We start from the raw sequence: 22,500 nt of genomic DNA on the forward strand, positions 1-22,500 counted from the left end.
ACTTATATACATATATATATATATTCATACTTATGCATACTAATATATCGATATATATACATAAATGTATATATATACATACATATATATATGCATATATATACATACTTATGCATACTAATATATATATATATATATATATATATATATACATACATGTATATATATACATATATATATACATACATGTGTATACATATATATATACATACATGTGTATATATATACATATATATATATACATATATATATATACATACATGTGTATACATATATATATATACATACATGTGTATATATATACATATATATACATACATATATACATATATATATATACATACATATACACATATATACATACATACATATACACATATATACATGCATATATACATACACACATATATATATATATATATATATATATATATATTATTACAAAACTCAAATGACCTTGTAACGGGTGTTGTAATCCAACATCAGGTTTACGACTTCCGGATGCGCATGCATACATAAATATAAACTCATAATGGCGTAAACAAATAAACATAAATCGCTGGACCGGGTTCGTTCGATCAAATGGACATCTTTATAAAAGGGAATATTTTAAATTTATTGAATAAAAATTTCAAGATATGGGAAGCAAATGCAAAACGTGATTATAAATAATATGTGTAATCATCGACCTGTTTTATATATGCGATATATATTATAGTAAATAATTAACACGACAATAAGCGTATTGTTTTACTGTGTACGTTTTCAGCGTTTGAATTATCCAAATAAACAATTGATTAATACTTTCTGCTGTTTTTACATCGTTCATTTACGTTTAAGTTATTTAAGCGCAATGTTTTTACAAATAAATCTACTTTAACCCGTTCACAACCATAAGAGCATTTTACAACGGCGATTTACCCACCACTTTTTTTTTATAATGTATTCTCCATTTTGTAATACACCTTTCTTAAAAACATTCACACATTTTACTCTACACTACCAACATCAATAAATTACCCTGAAAATATGTTTTTGTAAATTGCGTTACAAATTAATAATCGATGCGACAATAAAATGTATTGGTTTACTGTGTGCGTTTTCAGCGCCCCAATTGTTTTTTTTTTCATGTTTAAATTGAAAGATGCATCAAAATTTGAATTTAACCTTAAGTATTATGATATCTATTCAGTGCACATTTACATTTAAGTATGGCAAACCACTTATAATTCAATGGCTGTAAGTTTTTTTTTCAAAAATAAACAATTATAAACAGAACGACCCATAGAAATCTATCCATATTTTTTTTTATATTTTAATGTACTTTCTTAGAAATGTTTCTGTTATCTGACAAAAACTATTTTCTTTATGTCGCAAATATCACGCTAATATCAATTCCATAGATAATATAACCTACTGACCCAACGGGTCACGGGTAATCTAGTATATATATATATATATATATATATATATATATATATATATATATATATATATATATATAGCCGAGAGAAGAAATTACTAGAATAGATAGCTTTCTCGCGTCTAACGATCTAATTAATGAAGAGGTTGGATTTTATTGGGTTAGTCAACGGTATGTACGTCGAAAGGACACAAATGCAATGCGTTCTTCAGAGCACGTTCCATTTAAGTAATGGTTTGACATGCACCTTTAGACAAATCAATAAATCAAACAAATCAATCAATGAAATTTGTGTCTTTGTTGAAATATTTTTGTATAAATCATTCTTTGGTTATTATCCTCTTTATAATTGAAGGTTGGCAAAAATGTTCTTTTAAGTGATTCTGATATTTTTCCTGATGTCTCTTTTTTTTTTTCAATAAAATCGTGTCATAGAGAGGTATTGTTCAAGAATTTTTTCTATGAATTGTTCCGAAGAACTGTTGAATACTGACGAGTTAGTATTTACCTGTGAGACAATGGAAAAGTTCATGACTTGAAGGAATACTACGGAAAGTAAAGATTAAAAAAGAAATGAATGTCACCAAGACCAGTGATTATAGGTGGTTGTACTGTTGGAAATATCACAGAAAAAGAAATGTGCGTAAAAATGGATTTGGGTGCATTTCAGTTTTTTGTGTGTGTGTGTGTGTGTGGTATTTGTATGCATTGGATACACTAGAAATACAGTAGGATTTTAAAAATATATTTTGTTTATTTTATGTTATTGCAGTTTATATTTCAATAAATATTCGATTAATAGTAAATAAAAATAATTTTTAAAAATATAAAATAAATCCAAAGATTAATATTGTGTATATATATATTGTTTTTAGGTCTGCTCCCATATTTGATCTGATAATTCGCGTTTGCCTTTCCCTGTCCGAGTCCTCAATATGTCAACGTCTGAGTGCCTACCAATTTTTATATTCACATTTATTACTACCGAAATACGTTTGTTTAAAACACTTTTATTGAAAATAAATAAATAAATAATAACCTATTATTGAAAATGAAATTCAGTTTTTGGACCTTTGGTTTCAAAAATACATTTTTAATGGTGTCATTAAAAAGTATCTTTGATGTCAAAGATACATTTTTAATGGTGCCATTAAAAGGTAAGAATAATCTCAGTTTTCAGCTTCTTTGTTACACCATGTTACATTCATTGCTTATTTTTAAAAGGAGTGTCTACAGGATAGAACGATAAAATTGTCGCCCTCGAAAAGACAACATGATTCCATTTCCGTTTGATGAAAACCAGTTTTCTTTTTGTTGCAGACCATCTACTAGTTGGCCAGTTGTGTACAAATCCATAGATCGATAGGAGCTTTCTATCCTGTCTGTACATAACATAATGTTCAACGAGCGAGATCAGAGATGCGCCACTGTACAACTCATGCTCTCTACTGATCCAAGTTATGACAGCAGGATCATTGCCAAAACCCTTAAAATGCATCACTGGATTACCACATATAACAGGAACGTGCCTAGGGTGATGAAAATAAAGTTTCCGGCCATGGTTATGGCCTTTGGTGTGGTTTTAAGTGAGGTCCACATCATGCCACCTCAAATCTTCGAAGACAAATTGAAAGTCAATACCAAAGTGCATTTGGATGTGCTGAAGCTTGTGGTGATCCCCGGCTGCAATTAGGTGGACGCATGCAGACCCAGGGTGTAGCAGCAGGACTCAGCATCGGCCCACAATTCCACAGAGACCCAGGCTTGGCTTCAGAAGGAACACTACTACTTTGTACTCTTCTCTCACTGGCTCACTCCTTTCCCGACCTGAATCTGCTGGGCTATTTTGTTTGGTCGTATGTCGAGAACATCACTAACATGACCTTCTAAAGCCAGCCTGATCGCCACCATCTACCGAGTATTCACAGAGTCCTAGCTGCCGCCTGTGAAAAAAAGGCATGCTCCCAATTCCAGACCTTTATCAAGGCGGTGATTGAAGTTGAAAGTGGTGATAAAAAAAAAACTTGTAAAATAAAATTGATTTAATGTGTAATTACGGAAGTTACATTAACATGAGTAATATGTACACACATGAACTTATCTCATAATATTACTGATGTGGAGATCGGCTAGGGATTTTTCCTCGACCCCCTCCCCACCAAAAAATCAACAGAGATTAGACCATTCTTGTAATGATCTAGTCCCTGTTTGATTTTGCAGTGGGAGTTTAGTTCTGTGTAGTTCTATGAGGTCCACCCTCCCAGTCCTTGCCTTCTCTTTTTGAGAAGAGGTTAGTTTATTGCTAATCGCGGGAGGCGCCCTTACCAGGGAATGCAGACGGGGCTGCCCAGGAACTTTCTGCAGGTCAAAGTGCCTCTTCCTCTGAGACGTTGATTTTTCAATTCCATTTTCCGATTCTGTTGCCTTAGTTCTTGCAGTGGAAGAAAACAAAAAGCCGTCTATAATACTTATTGTGCTCAAATACACACTCAATTACAAATGGTTTGATGTGCATCTTAAAACAAATCAATATATCAATCAAGGTATTTGTGTTGATGTCTGCTCTTCTATTTCAAAATAATTGACAGTTGGCAAGCATATCTTTCGAGTAATTCTGAAACTTTTCGCGACATAGTTTTCCAATAAAATCATTTCTTAGACAACCATTGTTCAGTGAGTTTTGTATGAATTATTCAGAAAATATGACGCATGCCGATGATTTAGAACTTGCCTATGAAACAATAAAAGACCTGTACAGTTAAAGACATGGAGAAATGTCATAGATAGTGAAAGAATGTGTTCTGAGGAACTCACTACACTTACAACCTCTTCAATATAGGTACCCTAAACAACTCAACAAGCAGCAAAATCACACCCCTTCACTCTACAGGAACTCAGATACCAGAAAAATTTCCACTCTAATAGCTTTTTTCTTCAAGCCTTTTTTTTTTACTTTTGGAATTCCCTCCTGGTTCCCTGTTTTCCCGATTATATCAACACACAAAAATTCGAAAGTAATGCGAACAAACAACTAAAACATCCAACTAAACAACTCTCCACTTAGAATACTCTTTATAAACACGGCCCCCTTATCCACAGTATCTCTTACGTCTCAATAGCAACAGACCTTGTTTGGGATGAATAAAAATAGTGAAAAAAAAGAGAAAAGTTTGGGAATAAATCTTATCAATACCAAAGTCATGATGAGTAGTTGGAAAACTCCAAAGAAACTGAAATCTGGGGAATATTTATTAATTTCACAAGAATCGGATGAGAATTTTTACAATTTTCACCCTTTTACATAAGACTAAATTAAACCAAATATACCTGATAGATTCTCTCCTTGATCGACAATGGTAACATTATGTAAATAAAAATGAATTCTCCACAATAAATCTAGACATAGTCATTGGCGGAAGCTGCATTAGTTAAGAAAGGCGGATTTAATTGTCATATTATATTAAATATACGTTTGAAAAACGTGAAATATTAAAAGATAATATATATAAATATATAAACGAACACAGAAAAAAGTAATTTAAAAAAAATAAATTGTAAATAACATGATACAACGCTGAAAAAAATGAAAATCAGTCAGAAGCAAATTTGATTTGTCAGTTTGAAAAACGCTAGGGTTAAGGTTTAAAATCTGACAAGATAACTTTATATTTTAGATAAACTAACAATGAACACAAAAGAAAGCAATTCAAACACAGATGAAAGGAAAATAATAATTCTGTTTAATTTACACAGATCGAGCTCATACTTAATAAATCGATTTGCAAAAGTCAAAACAAATATGATACAAAACTAAATAAAGTTACTTTTCTTTTTAATTTGCTTTCAAATGGCATGGGTGGTCAGGATGAAGGAATGATGCGGTATTGGACACCGTAACTTAATTAATAACTAATCAATTAGTTTATATAACTATGTTTTTATCATTTGTTCGAGCCGAGAACAAGATGTGCTTTGTAAAATATAACCTCTCAAAAAAAAAAAAAAAAAAAAAAAAAAAATGCAGTTTAAAGCACAAAATGTTTATGCTGGAAATATCAATTTTCTTTTATCGCAATCAGTTTGAACCCGAGGCAAAAATTAGTCACCTCTTTAATTGTTGTAAACATTATCATAAAAGAAAGAAAAAATAATGTCAATACGTCTTTCATTTTAAAAATTCATACAATTAGTACTCGGGGCTAGGGTTGATGAAGTCATCTGGATTTCTTGATAAAATGAGCAGATTACTCAAATTTATAGAAGAAGGAGACAAGATACATTGGTAATGAAAATATTTAGTTTATAATTCTTTATTATTTAAGCATAATCACGTTGACATATTGGTTCTTGTTAGATGGCCAAAGTGAAGCAACGTTGAATCTGGTCAGTACGAGATGGATAACCGTTTGGGAATACCAGGTGCTGCATGTAGGAGGACGCCAACACTTCCGTCAGCTTCTGCATCCACCTAGCCTCCAAATGTTTCAACCTTGTCCTGCTGCTGGATCAGGCTGGTTGGAAGAAAAGACTTAACCTGGCTCTGCACAAACCAGTTTCACTTAATAATTTTTGTTGTTGTTTGTTATTTCACCCCAAAACAAGACACAGTGCCACTAAGTTGTAAGGGGCTACTATTTAGGAGCAGATTTGCAAGGATACGATGTAGGAAGTTGGGCAGCAAGATGTCTATTCAGATTACCCTTGAACTTTTGCATGACAGTACAATCAGGGAAGCAAGGGCTCGGGGTGGGGTGGGGTGGGGTAATTCCAAAATTTAGCAGTTTGAGGCAAAAAGCTATTTCAGTAGAAGGATTACAGCATCTAGGTATCTCTATATGGTGTAGGAGTGGGATTTTGCTGCTTTTCGGGTTTGTCGGGGGGGATTTACATCGAGGAGGTACTAGCGCTTTCAGTGCGTCAGAAAACTTTCCATTAAAATACTTCCTAGCATTAGTCACTCATCATCCTAAGGATGATCAGATGGTCTTTATCATTCCAACGGACGAATTATCTAGGATATTCTCTTCCTTAGTTATGAGTTGCTAGTAATTTGATCATTCTGACACGAGGTATGACATATCTATAATCTTACATTTTTAAGTTCTTCCTTATTAAACTAACTCTAGACTCCCTGACCATTTGACCAGGGACAAATTGTAGTATAAGTTCTGATAATCTATTTCTACTGTTCCTTAAACCCATAGCTGGAAGTACTCATCCATTTAGTAAATACTAGCTTGGGTGCCCGGCGTTGCCCGGGTGTTTGGGGGTGTGTGCTGAGCAAAAATAAAAAATGGTAATAGGCAGGCAGGCTGAAACCCCTACCGCAAAGGAGGAAAAGAGCATGAAAAAAAGAACATGATGTCTTTGCCGTTTCGTCCGTCGCCAAACCGTAGCGAAGGTTTAAATTAAGGCTAGTCAATCGAAAAGAGGGGATAACTTTCAAAAATATCGGCGAAAAAAGCGACCCCTCTTTGTAGAAAAGTGTCTGGTTGAGGGTGAAGGAATTAATGTTTTTAGCCAATTTTTCGATATTTGTCGTCTGAAGTGTCGGGCTTCAAAACGATACCGATTTTGTGAAAATCTGTCGCCTCTGTCGAAAGTTTTTTCGAGACATACATACATACATACATACATTTAAACATACAGGTGAGATTTATACAATAGAAGAAGAAGGTTAGGGGCTAAGTGTGATAGAAAAGGATTACTTTCCTCAGAAATGAACAAAAGATAGACACAAGTTGTATATATGAAAAGGAGTTAAAATATGAATATGAGCACTTTGTTTGAGTGTAGCACATCTATTTCTTAGACTTCAATCCTTCAGATAAGTTAACTGTTCATTTAGTCGAGTGGATGGGCTCCATCTATGATTTTAGTTTTTGGTAACAAAGCTCCTCCAAGATAACCTCTTCACGGACTTATTTTTATTCTTGGCTTCTCCAAATTTTATTTCACTTCCAAACTTTATCCTTTTCTTATTTTCTCCTACATAGGTTCCACTCCTATTTAGACATCAACCTGAAAACAGTCGGCTATTTATGCTTTAGAAAAAGTTATGAGAGTCGTATTAATTGGATTTTAGCTTTCTGTTGACCCACCCCTCACTCCCAATGAATTTGTAAAATACATATATATGAATAAAATTTTAAATTTCCAACACTTTGGGATTATTTTAAGTACAATGGCCACTCGAGTAAATGTGGTATTGTGGTATCTGTAATGATTCTAACCAAGAGTAGGATAGTTAAATATGTTAAAGTAGGTAAAAGATGATAAATGATCCCCAATATTCCTCACACTTTTGATGATCTTGTACCCAATTTTCTTATTTGTTCAAAATATAACTTGTATATATTTTTCTTTGAAAAGAAATAACACTAAGTGTAGTATCTGTTCTAATATCACACTTCATCTTTCAATGATGACTGAGGCAATTTTTACTTTTGTCTCAGTCCCGAGTGCGACTTTTGGACGAACTGGACTTCCCCCACATTAAAAATCGACCTAGTGTGTCAGTTAACAGAAGAAGACCAAAGAAGTAATAGAAATAAGGAAGAAGGGTGGACTTGAGTTAAAGAGGGATAAATTAAGTCCTGTTTAGAAATAAGTTAGTTTGGAAGTTAATTTCTAAAAGCTGTTCGACCAGCATATAAGACGCATATTAAAATGATCATGATCATCATGATGATGCTGCTGCCGCTGATGATGATGATTTGAAATAATAAATCCTGATATAATGCTTTGAATGACATGATTATGATGTTGATGATGATGAAATTAATGATTATCCGTAGTTATTGGTTCTGCATCTCATAGATTGTCATATATCTTTTACATCTTTTTGTTTCTTCTTATAAAAGCCAATTTGTCTGTTTTGTGCATCTTTTGTCTGTTGCGTAAAAGTCTACGCAACAGTAATTTGCAAACATTGTCTCTCTCTCTCTCTCTCTCTCTCTCTCTCTCTCTCTCTCTCTTCCTCTCACTCTCTATTTTTATGACTTTTCCTAAAAATCAAACGAATAATTTGGCATTATCAATCAAACTCTGTCAAATTAAAAAAAAAATGACATTAATATGTTATTATCTATGGTTGTCTTTGCTTCATTCTTATTATATGACCATTTGGTGTGTGTCTGTTTGTCATCAAAAGATCATTCTACATATCTATTACAAATAATTCTTTCTAGAAATCTACTGTTAATGATTCATTCTAGACGGTAGCCGTTAACGTAGACAATGAATGTTAAACTGCTATTGTTAATATATTCTAGACGAATATCGTTTACAATGCATTCTAGATTAATATTGCAAACAAGGTATTCTAGACGAATATTTCTAACACCGTAATCTAAAAGAATATCGTTAACAATTTCGAAATAAATATTAGACTAATATTGTTAAAATATATTCTAGAATAAAATGTTTAACAATGCCTTTTAGTCGAATATTACGAACAATACATCCGTTACAAATAGATTATAACCGATTCGTTCTAGTTAGCCAGCCCAAACAATTTGTTCCACAATTCTAATGTAAAGGATTCATTGTATATAACTATTTTAACTATAAACAACTAGACTCTTTAGGTTATTAAAATAGAAAAAAGTTATAGCCCATTCACTTAGAATGAGTGCTTCATACCCACTAGATTGTTGAATATGGTTTAATATGTGCTTAATTTTGCATTAAATACCTATCTCTATTAATCCCCAGATCTATATTGAATAAATACTATAACACTGAGTTATCTGGCCACCAGTTTCCAGCATCAGATCCTGTCTATACAACTCGAATGAACCTGAGGCACACCGTCCACCCTCAGAGACACAAGGATTTCAATATCACAAAAGGCCCGTTTTCGCTCCAGACGATCCCGATTCAAAATTTCCATTCCCGTACATTTTAACTTTTTTTCTTGGTAAAAATAAAACACAATATCCTATCGTCTTTAACTGATTATGTGGGTTTTCATACGACCATAGCTACACTGGCGATCTCCGTTATATTCAAATTTTCACCTTTATGAGATTCGTATTTCTTTTTAAAAAGACTCATTTAAAAGATCTCGCTTTCATTTTCATACAACCATAACTACAATGAGGATCACTGTTATTTTCCTCCAAATTGGAAATATTTTCAAACTTTCACCAGCTATGGACAATAGCGTCATTGCTTTGTGAATGTCTGGGAAAGAGTAAGGGAGTACACCCCGACTAAAAAAATCGGGTTGGAGTCCCGATAGGTGAATGGTAATGCATTGCAACACATTTCCTGCAACTCCTGCAGCTGTGCTGGCTCCGACCGTATTGGCTTGCCTTTCTATTGGGCTCCGTCTACGAATTAAATATTTTAATCTTTTTAAATATATATTCTTAACTGGGATATTTTTTGTTACATTTTATTTTTGATTTATGAAAAAAAAATACATCAGCAAATCATATATATAATGCTTTCTATCTTGGATTGAGCATACTGGGAAGTGATATACAAATTACCATTATCATATGAAGCGATGCTCTTTATGTAAACAAATTGAGCTTAGGTATCTGGACAATGTCAAAACATTGTTAATTCACTGCCCTCAGAGAAGCAGCCGACTGTCATATGGACGGTGGGGTTTCGATCCTTGCTTGATGTAGTTGCTTGCCTAGCCGCACTGATGAGCTGTGAAACAGCAAAATAGTACTGGATGACTATATATATATATATATATATATATATATATATATATATACACAGACACATATGTACTGGATGACTATATATATATATATATATATATATATATGTACTGGATGACTATATATATATATATATATATACATACATATATATATATATATACATATATATACTGGATGACTATATATATATATATATATATACATATATATATATATATATATATATATATAGAAGGAGAGAGAGAGATAAATATATGTCGCCAATCACGCATACACACATATACAATATATATATATATATATATATATATATATATATATATATATATAGAAAAATAGATAGATAGATAGATATATGTAGCCAATAACGCATATATATATACATACATATATATATATATACATATATATATACATACATATATATATACATAGATACAAATATATATATATATATACATACATACATACATATATATGCATACATATATACATACATACATATATATATGAATATATATATATATATATATATATATATATATATATATAAAATGTAAAAAAACATCAAAGTCATAATAGTTCACTGGGAATTGTGTAAATATCTACATTTTGAGCACACATATAAATGGTGCAAACACAAACCAGAACCTGCATTGGAAAAAATAAAACATAATATCCTTATGTAGTCAAACATATACGAAGGATGAAAGGTGATGAATATTGAACTTTATCGTTCTGGCTGATAACAGGCTGAATCTGAAGAGAGAAATGGACAAAACAGTTCGGTAAATATATGAACTTGCCCGAGAGATGAAAGAACCACCACCACCACCACCACCACCACCACCATCACTATCACCACCATCACTATCACCACCATCACTATCACCACCATCACTATCACCACCACCACAATGATCATCATCACCATCATCTTCATAACCATCATTATTAGATTTAGTTCAACGTCCGTTTTACCTACTTTACACAAATTGGATTGCTCTAAAAAAAATGACTTTTAAATTAATCTATCTCTGTCCAAGTTTTTATTTATCCCCCTTTCTCACAAGTCCATCCTTATGATTTCCTCTCATGTTTTCCTTGTCGTTTCTTTGTGAACTTAACCTGTTACCTCAACTGTTCTACATTTACGAATCTTAGAACTTTTACTCATTCTTTAACCAGACTAGCAAAGTCTTGTATTCTTCACGCATCTCCTTATACTGTGCAGTTGTAATCTTACTCTGCGATCATCAGATTAAAGTTCATCTTTGGCACGCATATTACACATTACACATCAAAAGTATCATTCTCATATTATTTGTATCGATGAAACTTGAAAACCAAGGTAATGCCAATAACTATACGAGAACTAGGAACTGTTCTAAAATGTTGAATAAGAGGAAGATTGGTTGTTTATATGGCTTTGTTTTACAGTTTATCAACCCTTTTCGGGTTATTTAAAGCCAAATCCAGTAAAGGTTTTATGTTTCAAGTTCTTTATGGCTCCAAATATATATTCCTGATGTTCAATTTGGCGATTTTATATAGAAAATTGTTGTTATTGTTTTTGACTTTGCAAAACATGATTGACTTTTGTAAAGGAAATGAGGGGGGGGACAATAACATCAATGTTTGCTGCATTTTCGGGTAGGAAGCCAGCATATTCAGATAGCTTGATTTGGTAGCACTATGGGAATCAGAGGAATTGAAACCATAATAACCAGTGTATGGATGTAATTGGTATATTAAGAAAAAAACCATAAACCACGAACACCAACCGATATCGTCAGATGATCAAAATAAGTAGGATCAATTGTATTGTTTAACTTTGCTGATATAATGAGAACTTGTGTACCCTTGTGACTAAAACTGCACAAGTTAGAATGCACAGATGTAGCATCAGATAGAAGTGGATAGTCCAAATATTCCTATATGCCCATAGACCCTCTAACCTTCACCAATGAAAATGGGATCGATACAAAAGAATTCGAATCCGGTCTGTCTCCTAACTTCCACACCATTTACTATCTCGTTTATTTATCTCCTCGTTTGTATCTCTTTTCATCGCCTTTTATCCTTCAATTTTAGCCTCTTGTTTTAATTCTCTCTGCTTTTAACCTCATTTTATTTCTTTTTATATACATATATTTTTTTTTGTTTCTGCATTTTTATCCCTTCTTCCACTACCACAAAATCCCCAGGTTTTTTTTTGTTATAACATTAAAGGACCTGTTTGAAAATAATAAATGATCTGAATCATTTCACTTGATCAATTGCACACACACACACACACACACACACACACACACACACACACACACACACACACACACACACACACACACGCACACGCACACGCACACACACACAAGAGATGTATACGTTTTTTGCTTTCATCATCCTCTGAGAAAGATATATAAACACATGTATATATATATATATACAAAAATATATATGCATATCTATAACTATATATATATACGCACATACATATATGCATATAAACATAAATATATATGCAGATATGCATATATATTTATGTATATAAACATAAACACACACACATATGTACATATATATATAAACACACACACACACACATATGTGTTTGTGTGTGTGTGTGTGCGTATGTATGTGTATTCTAAGAAGAAATGTTAAAATGCTGAGAGAGAGAGCTCTTTATTGTATATTGATGCTTCCGACAAAGCAACAGTGGTTCTTAAATCGCCATGGACCAGAAGTGAGAGCTGAGAGAGGGTGAAGAAAACCATAAAATTCATAGCAAAATCTTTTCCCATAAAAACATCAAAAAGCAAATGTTATTTTGGATAAATGGGTGAACTAACTCTAAATCAATTCAGATGATGATTTTCATGATAACAGACGAAATGTCAACTGTTGATCAAGCTGTTTTTGTTACTATTATTAAGCAAGGTGGACTTCTTATAGAGCTCACAAAAATTGGGTCTCAGAATTATTTGGTCTGCATGAAGTCTTCCTCATTAATCGCAATTGTTTGTCATCCTGGAAGATTGCAAGGTTTTATCCCCGCCAATTAGAGAAACAAGTTTCAATAGTTGCATGCAAAGTCGGGGAAGGTTAGGCCTAGTACATACAAATGAATGACACAGAAGTAATACTGCTATTCTCACTCCATAAATTTGCAGTTCTTTGACTTACAAATCTTTGCCTACCACACACAGCTAAAGAGACGACCAGAAGACGACGGATCTTGATGCTGACTTCTGAATTTTCACCAGAACCCTAGCAATCGGGTTGTTGCCCTTATAGTACTTGATCCAAGGCCTATTCCTCATATAGGCCGTGCTATGAACTAGAGTTCAAGATATTTGCCACAACGATGAGGGGTTGGGCTTTAAGGGATGCTGATTATGCTAGGGTAATGGGTGTAAGTGGCTAAATGATTATGCATGCTAAGAAATTTTTATATACGGCTCAAATTCCCTCTACACACCAATATCATTTGTTTATTTACTGACTGCTCTTACCCGGAATTGTCTGAGAAGTAGTAAAATCATTTTAGTTTTTAACCTTTGCAAATTTTTAAAATTTTAAACAGACAATTCTTATCATATTCCTTAATTTATAATTAATTGCCCCTCTAACTGAGTTTTATTTTTTAGGTGATTATTTAAAAATGTTTCATAGTAGTAGTTGTTTGCGCCGATCTTAGTAAATGCTTTTAACAAATTATTTAAGTACAATGTTATATTGCCAATAACATGGTACAATAATAACAAATGAGAATCGACTAATTATAAGCAAAGTTTGATTTGTCAGCTTAAATGCCATATGAGTCTGACTTTGACAATTCGACAAAATATATTTATATGTTTGGGCATCTCTTATTTTAACTAGTAACCTCAATTCATTAACTTTCACTTAAACAAATATTCTGATGTAGAAAATGTACGTACATATAGGAAGCAAAATTGTCTGTAGGTCTGATGCGGCATCACAGTTAAACGATTGATCTCAGTGCCAGACTAACTGCAGATTTTAAATTAGCCCGTTCCACCAAATGTCAGAAGTTCTTGGACCCTTTTTAAAACTCATTACTTAAAATGAAAAGTGCATAAAAATAACGGTTCTTCGTTAATGTAACGAAATTTGAAAATTGAAATATTGGATTTCAAGTGAAACCAATGGTATCTACTCAACTGTCATGTCACAGTCTAAAAAATTACGGAAAACGATAAGGTAGAAAATTAATAATCAAAGAAAATAGCTTTCGAATAAATTAGCAATTTCAGCTTACATAATAACTGAAGAGTGCACATATTAGCAGAGAAGGTACTTCATTTTTGAAAACTGTCAAAAACTTGGGCCAATTTAAACTATGAATTATTTCCTTTGTGTTTACGTCACACGTGACAAAACAAAAATCGCGAAATAATGTTTTCGATGAAAATGTTTTATGTAATATTTCAGAAATATTTAACTAATAGTGACGTTACAATCGGCTGTTGAATTTTGCTTCAATAGCGAAGAAGAATCAAAGTAATATGAGAGAAACATGATTGATAAATTCCGTTGATTAAGAAGGCGAATCATGGAATTCGCAGAAAACGCACCGTAGGGACAGAAGAACACTTGATCGTATTAGAGTAACTTGAAATCCGTGAGATTAAGTTTTGCACATAAGCAGCAAACACTTAAAAATTAAAAAAGTAAGAATAAAAAGAGTGTTAATATGAGTTGTAATTCCTATTTACTTACCTCACCACGAGGACAGAGTTAGACACAAGGTCGGTTTTTAATGTGGGTAAAATCCAGCTCCCCAAAAAGGGTCACTCTGAATAGGAACAAAAATAAAAATTGTCTCAATCATGAAGGATTTCTCTTCCACTGACCGAGAATAAAAAAGGTGAAGTGTAGCATCAGAACGGATACTACACTTTTGTTCCTAGCCAATTGTTTAAGAAGCCATGCACATGAAATCTGAACTGTTATTATTTTCAATTTATTTTTCAAATGTCTTTATAGATTCCATGAGTGAAAAGACCAACTATATAAGTGATTGATGTAAGCAGTTTCATGTTGGTAAAATAATAATTACACAGTTCTTTGATTTTTTGCTTAGGAGAAAAGTGTAGTATATGGCTTGGGTTATATATTAATTGAGTTAAAAAGTAAACTTCATACAAAACCAAGACCAGCAAGGAACATTTAAAGTTGGAGATAACTTTTATACGTAATAAAATTTTTGGCTTGAATTTGAATGTTAAAAGGTTCGACTTTGTGCAAGTAATGTATTCAGAGAGAAAAGAGAACGGAATTGAAGGACGAATGTTTATAAGAGTACTTATTCCTTTTGCGGGGGTGGGGTATCTTCTCTTCAGCTTTCGGTTGTCTTGTAGTAGTCCTTAACCGAAAAGTTAAAGCGAATTTTCTTCTCGTTAGACATTATGTCTGTATTTTGTTTTCTCTTGGTTCCTTTCTTTTCTTCTCTTCCTCATTTCTCAAAAGCCCTCTCTCTTTCCCTCGACTATCTATCACTTTCTACCGGCTTGCACAACAGGCTGGCTGTCCATCTATCATTTTTGACTCACACGTCTCCCATTGGCCAGATTTTTTTTTTTTTATTATTTTTCTTTTTCTGACCGGAAGGGTGCATGGATCCTATGCGCAGAGACGCTTTTGTACACTTTATATGTGACAGCCAACGAATCAACACCCAGTTGAGAATTTTATTATTTTTATTCATAGATCCCCACTTTGTTTAGGAGAAAAGTGTAGCACCTGTTCTGACATCACATATTTCTGTTCTCTGTCTGTGAAGAGGACATCTTTTTAGACTAGTGTAATTTATTGGAGGGGGGGGCTGGACTTTTCAGGTATTAAAAACTAACCTTGTGTGCAACACTGCCCTCATGGTGAGGCAAATAAATGGAGACTACTGACTTCTGAATCTACTTTTAAATATTTCATCCAAGTTTAAAAAAACAAGTTTAAAAATAAACTGCCTGATAAACTTATGTATTGAATTAATATTAATATCTCTATACTAGACTGTTTAGCTCGTTAAAACTGGCAAACGTTAAAGTCCGTTGACTTAGAGTGAGTGTTTTTTGCTAAATTTATGGTTGAATATGGTTCAATTTGTGTTCATTTTTGTATTAAATACAAATCCCAACTAATCCCTAACTGAACATCGAACCATAATACTTAGTTCGCTGCACTTATAATAACTAAGGTCTATACAAAATTTCAGCCAGATCAATTGTAGTTCCTTAAAAAAGGAACGTTAAATTTTGGATTTTTGAATTTCGACATGGGATTTCTACATATTGGGATAAACTATAAAATTATTTGAAATTCAAGTATTATGATTTTTTTTTTTTTTTTTTTTTACACAGTGATCACCACTTATCAAGGCCCGGAAGCCACTCAGGGATAAGGGTTATTGCAAGTACATTACGTTAGTGAGGAGATTTGCTGAAATGTTTACTTAAGGGGGCGGTTCATTAGGAATTTGTTAACATTGGACTTGAAGACAACTAAGTTGTAGTCCGGAGGGAAGCAGGCAGACGGAACAGAGTTCCACAGGCGTGTAGTTCTAAGAAAGAAGCTTTGTTCATGAAATCTGCGTTTTGATTTAGGCACAGATATAGAGTGGGGGAAATTTTTCACAGTGGATTCAGCTAGACGGGTGTTTTTCGTGAAAGATTGGCGAGGGGGGGGGGACCAGAGATGTTATAACATTTTTGCGTATTCTTAAAGCAAATCATCCTTAAACTTATTTAGCAAAAAAAATTAATTGATTCAAAAAGCTTTTAAAAAATATTTAGTTTCAGAGAAAAAGTGAAACAGACAAACTAAATATGATATAGATTAATAAAATTATAAGCCAACTTCTCATGTGTCGTTGTATATGTATGTAATTTTTTTCGGCTCTATGTGACTTAAACATTAATTGTTTTTATTATTATTATTTACTATTCATCAGTTATTTATTGAAATCAGTTGACATTAATAATTACATAATGGAAAATATAAAAAAAAATTATTTTTTTAAAATTCTATTAAAAAAATTATTTTTAAATTAAATGCATCAAAACGTATTTCTTTTTTTTTTTTTTTTTTGTAAACAATTTTGGGAGAAAGGAGGATTTAAATCATTAAAAAATAATAAGCCGTTAGAAAGTTATACAACGTAATTTAATTGTTTTTTTTTTTTTGATTTATGAAATAAATAAACAAACAAACGACTTATTATGCAATTTTCTTTTACTTATATTATACATATACATTGTAATAATAATGAAAAAAAAACAATCTGATTCAGGGAATATTAAGTAGGACGACACCCCTCCCCGGTTTGCTCGCGGTGTTGTGGTGAATGATAACCCTAGCTAGGACTAGCATAGACCAACAAAAGGTACAGTTACGAGGATGACCATAGAATCCCTTCCCCCAATTTTTTGAGTGGCCTTGTGCCTAAATTTTTTTTGCGTGTATTGTACATTTCTGAAAAATAAAAATTATATACAAATAAAGATACAATAAAATACCTTTTCGTCAACTCAATTTTTGTGTGTGTTTTCCATTCGTCTGATGTTGAAGCGCATACAATATTAAAGTTTCATTAGTCAAGAGTAGCAGTGCCAAGCGGATAAAAAAATTGTATTGAAGCATTGTTTGTATTGGGAATTTGAATTATAACAAATACTAGACTACCTGTGACCCGTTGGGTCAGTATGTTATATTAGCTATGGAATTCATGTATGAGCGTGACACTTGTGACGTAAAGAATATAGTTTTTTCCGACATAACAGAAGCATTTCTATGAAAGTATATTAAAATAAAAAAATTACGGACGGATCACTCAAACATGAAAAAAAAAAATCCTCCCTATTCGTGTAAAGTTATCTATTTTTCCGAATAATCGCTAAAACATCAAAAATTAAACATGATTTTCCTACGAATCGAACGCTGACAAAAGTCATTTAGCAGCAAAAACGCACGTGAACCTATCGATGAGAAATATAAGAATGAAAAACTCATATTGGAATCCTTCAACCAAGTTATAGAAACTTAGAATCTTAAAAAATAATTAATAAAACCTGAAGCAAAAAAATAAACCCTAAATAAATAAAATAAAATAAAACTAATATTGAAACAGATTAGTAAATGTGTCAACAAATTCACACAACTATTTTGTATCTAGAAATGTAAACAAAAAAGGAGGAAAGAAGGAAGGAAGGAAGAAAAAGGGACGGATAGAGAGTAGTAGTAGTCGTCTTGGCTTTACTACAATTGTTCTTATGTTTGTCAACGGGTCAATGAAATTTGGTTTTAGTTTTATTTTCAATTAAATTTTTCTGAAGAATGAATTAGTTTTTAATTTGAAACAAATTTGAACGCATTTATATTGTCGAATAGAAAGTTATTTCTGGCTTTAAAATACTTCGTAAATAAATTCAGATGTGTTTATAGATTATAAGTGTTAGAGTATATTTCCATCCAAGAATTTTACGAATAGAGTAGACACAGTCAAAACGGAAGGAGAGAGTAAGTACTTTTTGACAGAGTTTTTCTTTAAAAATCTACCAAAAATCAAGTAATTATCCAATCAATACAAAATTTTAACCGTTAATTAAGTGAAAAACAAACCTTATAATGGTGTATTTTTTTCATATTCGATATTTAAATTTATATTTTATTTTTTGTCCTACAACATCCCATTTCTTTATTTTTGGGTACAAATATGCTTAAAATAATCAGCTGAAACATTGAGTAAAATATATTGTATTGTGTGTGTGTGTGTGTGTGTGTGTGTGTGTGTGTGTGATGATTGTAAATTAAAAAAAAACAAAAACAACGGCACACGTATACAAATTTTAAGGTTGAAAATCCGAATTTTAAATGTGTTTAATTTTTCATCTTTTGTCTTTGAAGTGCAAAATTCGTTTAATATGTTAATAATAATTATAATCTTCAGATTAGCAAAAAAAAAAAGAAGACATATTTTCATTATTTTTACGAAAAACACTACTTTTAAATCTTTGAAAAATAAATTAATAATTTTCTTTTAGTGGGCCTAACATTGCACATATACCATTAAATAGAAACTGCTTTGAAGAATCGATACCAAAAAAGAAAAAAAAATCGATAAATAACTGCGCATTTTGCTAAAAATACAATAATTTCTTTTGGCAATTGATATCAATTCACCTATGGTCACCTATATGCGCTACCTCCACCCCTTTTCCAAAATTACAAATTATGCCTTGTAAAGCCTTTCTGAAGTTCCTTAAAAAAGGAACGTTAAATTTTGGATTTTTGAATTTCGACATGGGATTTCTACATATTGGGATAAAATATGAAATTATTTGAAATTCAAGTATTATGTTATAACATTTTTGCGTATTCTTATAGCAAATCATCCTTAAACTTATTTAACAAAAATAAATTAATTGATTAATTGATTCAAAAAGCTTTTTAAAAATATTTAATTGTATTATCTCTCGATAGAAAAAAATCGAGGTGAATGGTGTTTTTGTTTTGAAAATTTACAATTCTATTAGTAGAAATTTTTTTTATATTATTCTGCTTTTCTATAGGATATAATTCAGGCTTTTATCTTCCTGAAAAAAAAAGTTGTTTAAGAATTATGGAATTTAATAGGTTTTAATTCATTTAAAGAAACAACTTGGTTTCTCTTTCATTTTTAGTCGTACCTAGAATAGAGATTGAAACATTACCTTGACAATATTAGTTAACGCTTTATAAAACAAATGGGGTCCAAGTGATGCTTTAATAACCAAACGATACCATAACAAGTAAACTTAACTTTCAACATCCTATTAGAATATACATTTTGGTAAAATTAACAAATGGCATCATCTTTAAAAAAAGTTATAAAAAAGGGAAACGAAAGTGAAAGTTGTCAGCTATTCACTTTGTGGAACACAATACCGTAGGCTGTTTCTCAGCTGACTATAACATTGGCATTTTCAAGTCTAATGATTAATAATCAGTACAAATAGTATTTCTGTCCATAACTTATAAATATAACAGTGCCTTAATAAAAGGGTCTAATTACCCTTTTCATTAAAACTGAAATTGTACAACCGTGTATAAAAAAGAGATAAGTTGATTCAAACTTAGCGCTAATATATACTACTGAAGATTAAAGTCTTAGTACTAGTGTTATGCTACTTACCTGACGTTGCCTATAAAAAAGATATATGGGTGGTTAGAAATAATTTAAGATATAGTCATATTTGCCCTTTTTGTTTAGAAATAAAGTTTTAAAAATTACATTTGCAATATGCCTCATACTAAATGAAAATTCCATAGACAAAGTTAATTTCCTAGAAGTATCACTTTGTGAAACACAACGCAACAGAACTGCTTCCCAGCTGATTACAGAAAATGGTCATTTTCAAGTCTAAAGTAAATAATTTCTTGTTGAGCCATCCTCTTAAATAAGTAAATCCAACCCAAGTTCCACCATTACCGATCATCATCGCGTTGTCTCAATGTCTATCTGACACTCGTTAACTCCTATCCTCGAGTGGGTTTGGCTCTTGATAAGCGATGACCTCCCCGACTTACCCTAGTAAAATAACATGTATGCAACATACAAATATCTGTGCATGAGGCCGCCACAGCTAACCAAGAACCTTGATTCCAATAAAGCAACTGGCCCTGACGGTATTCCAATTATAGTGTTGAAAAAGCTTCAACCCGAACTTGCCCCCATACTTACAAAACTTTTTAAGCGTTGCTTTAAGGAGAAGTGCTTTCCAACACCCTTGAAAACCTCATCAGTATGCCCTGTATTTAAAAATTCAGGTGATAAGTCATCTCCCTTTCAGTACAGAACAATAAGTCTCCTGTGTGTCATGAGTAAACTGCTGGAATCAATATTAAATAGAGAAGTCGTCAACCACCACAGCAGCAATAACCTGTTTAGTGACATACAATATGGTTTCCTTTCATCTAAATCTACAGCAGATGTGCTAACGGTTATATCTCATAGGATTAGTGAATCTCTCGACAAAGGCTTCCTTTCTAGGGAAATTGCTCTTGACATATCAAAAGCCTTCGATCAGGTATGGCATAAGGGCCTACTTCACAAGATTTCCAGCTACGGTATAACTGGAAATGTTTTCTCAATTATTAAATCATTTCTCTCTCATAAGAGTAGTGGTTGATGATCAGGAATCAGAGGCCCACAACTCTCTTCCTGATGTACATCAACGATCTCTTAAAACACATACTTAAATCATTCGTTGACATCTATGCTGATGACACGACCATCTATGGCAACACATCAAAGGCCGTAAATGACAAAGTTCTCTCTGATTCTCTTTTCTCTGATCTTGAACACGTGGCACAGTGGAGGAAGAAGTGGCTGGTTACTTTTAATGCATCTAAAACCAAGCTCCAATCTTTACATCATCAATGCTCTGATCCCCATCTGGCATCAATTGAAATGGATGGCTCTCGTCTTGGGGAGGCTTCATGTTTTGACAAGCTTCTGGGTTTGACCTTTACTCCTGATCTGAAATGGAACACATACATCAAGTCTGTTGCCAAGGTCGCTGGGAATATAGTGGGATCCTTCTACCACTCCAGAAGATATCTCACTACTGATGCAATTCTCTATCTGTATAAAAGCCAAATACGTCCAAGGATGGAGTACTGCTGCCACATCTGGGCAGGAGCTGCTAAAACAGCCTATCCTGCCTTGACAAAATAGACTTTGTGGCTTAGTGGGGGATGCCCTTTTCTCTTCCTTGCAACCTCTCTCCCAAAGAAGAGACGCTTCGAGCCTGACTTTGTTTTATCGTTATTTCCATGGCAAGTGCTCGTCTGAGCTCCAATCTCTGGTCCCCCTTTGTCAATCTTTCATGATAAACACCCGTCTAGCTGAAAACACTGTCATTAATTTTCCCCACTCTTTATCTGTGCCTAAATCAAAATGTAGATTCCATGAGCAAAGCTTATTTTTTAGCAGTGCACGACTGTGGAACTCTCTTCCATTTGCCTGTTTCCCACCTGACTACAACTTGGATGTCTTCAAGTCCAACATAAACAAATTCCTGATGGACCGCCCCCTTAAATAAGACACTTTATCAAATCTCTAATACTAACGATTACTATGATACTATCCCATTGACTACTGTACATGCAATAACCCTTATCCTCGAATGGCTTTCGGGCTTTGATAAGTGGTGGCCTCCATGTAAAAAAAAATAAATAAATAAAAAATAAAAAGCTAGCTGGCTTTTTCTTACCTAGAGGATGGAAAGTTACATGAAGTGCACGTGCGTAATCTAACCACTTATGCACCGAATGAGAAACCAAATGTCTGCATACAACGAAACGGTAAAATCTAGAATTTACAAA

At 32.7% G+C, this 22,500-nt stretch overlaps 1 protein-coding gene across 2 annotated transcripts in view; it reads right to left on the minus strand.

The window, feature by feature from the left end:
• LOC145261138 (endoplasmic reticulum aminopeptidase 1-like) overlaps nucleotides 1-22,500 on the minus strand; it is a 938,216-nt gene that overhangs the window by 814,562 nt on the left and 101,154 nt on the right. The window contains exon 1 of one of the 2 annotated variants that reach the window (XM_080119415.1): nucleotides 14,857-15,669. The exons of the other annotated variant lie outside the window; for it this stretch is intronic. The gene's annotated coding sequence lies outside the window, so the exon portion shown is untranslated. Of the gene's footprint in view, nucleotides 1-14,856; nucleotides 15,670-22,500 lie in introns of those variants that run through there. 2 annotated transcript variants of the gene reach the window in all.

This window comes from Euprymna scolopes, chromosome 37 (assembly GCF_053919585.1).
Source record: "Euprymna scolopes isolate OS-2025 chromosome 37, ASM5391958v1, whole genome shotgun sequence".
In the NCBI taxonomy this organism is placed as follows: Eukaryota; Metazoa; Mollusca; class Cephalopoda; order Sepiida; family Sepiolidae; genus Euprymna; species Euprymna scolopes.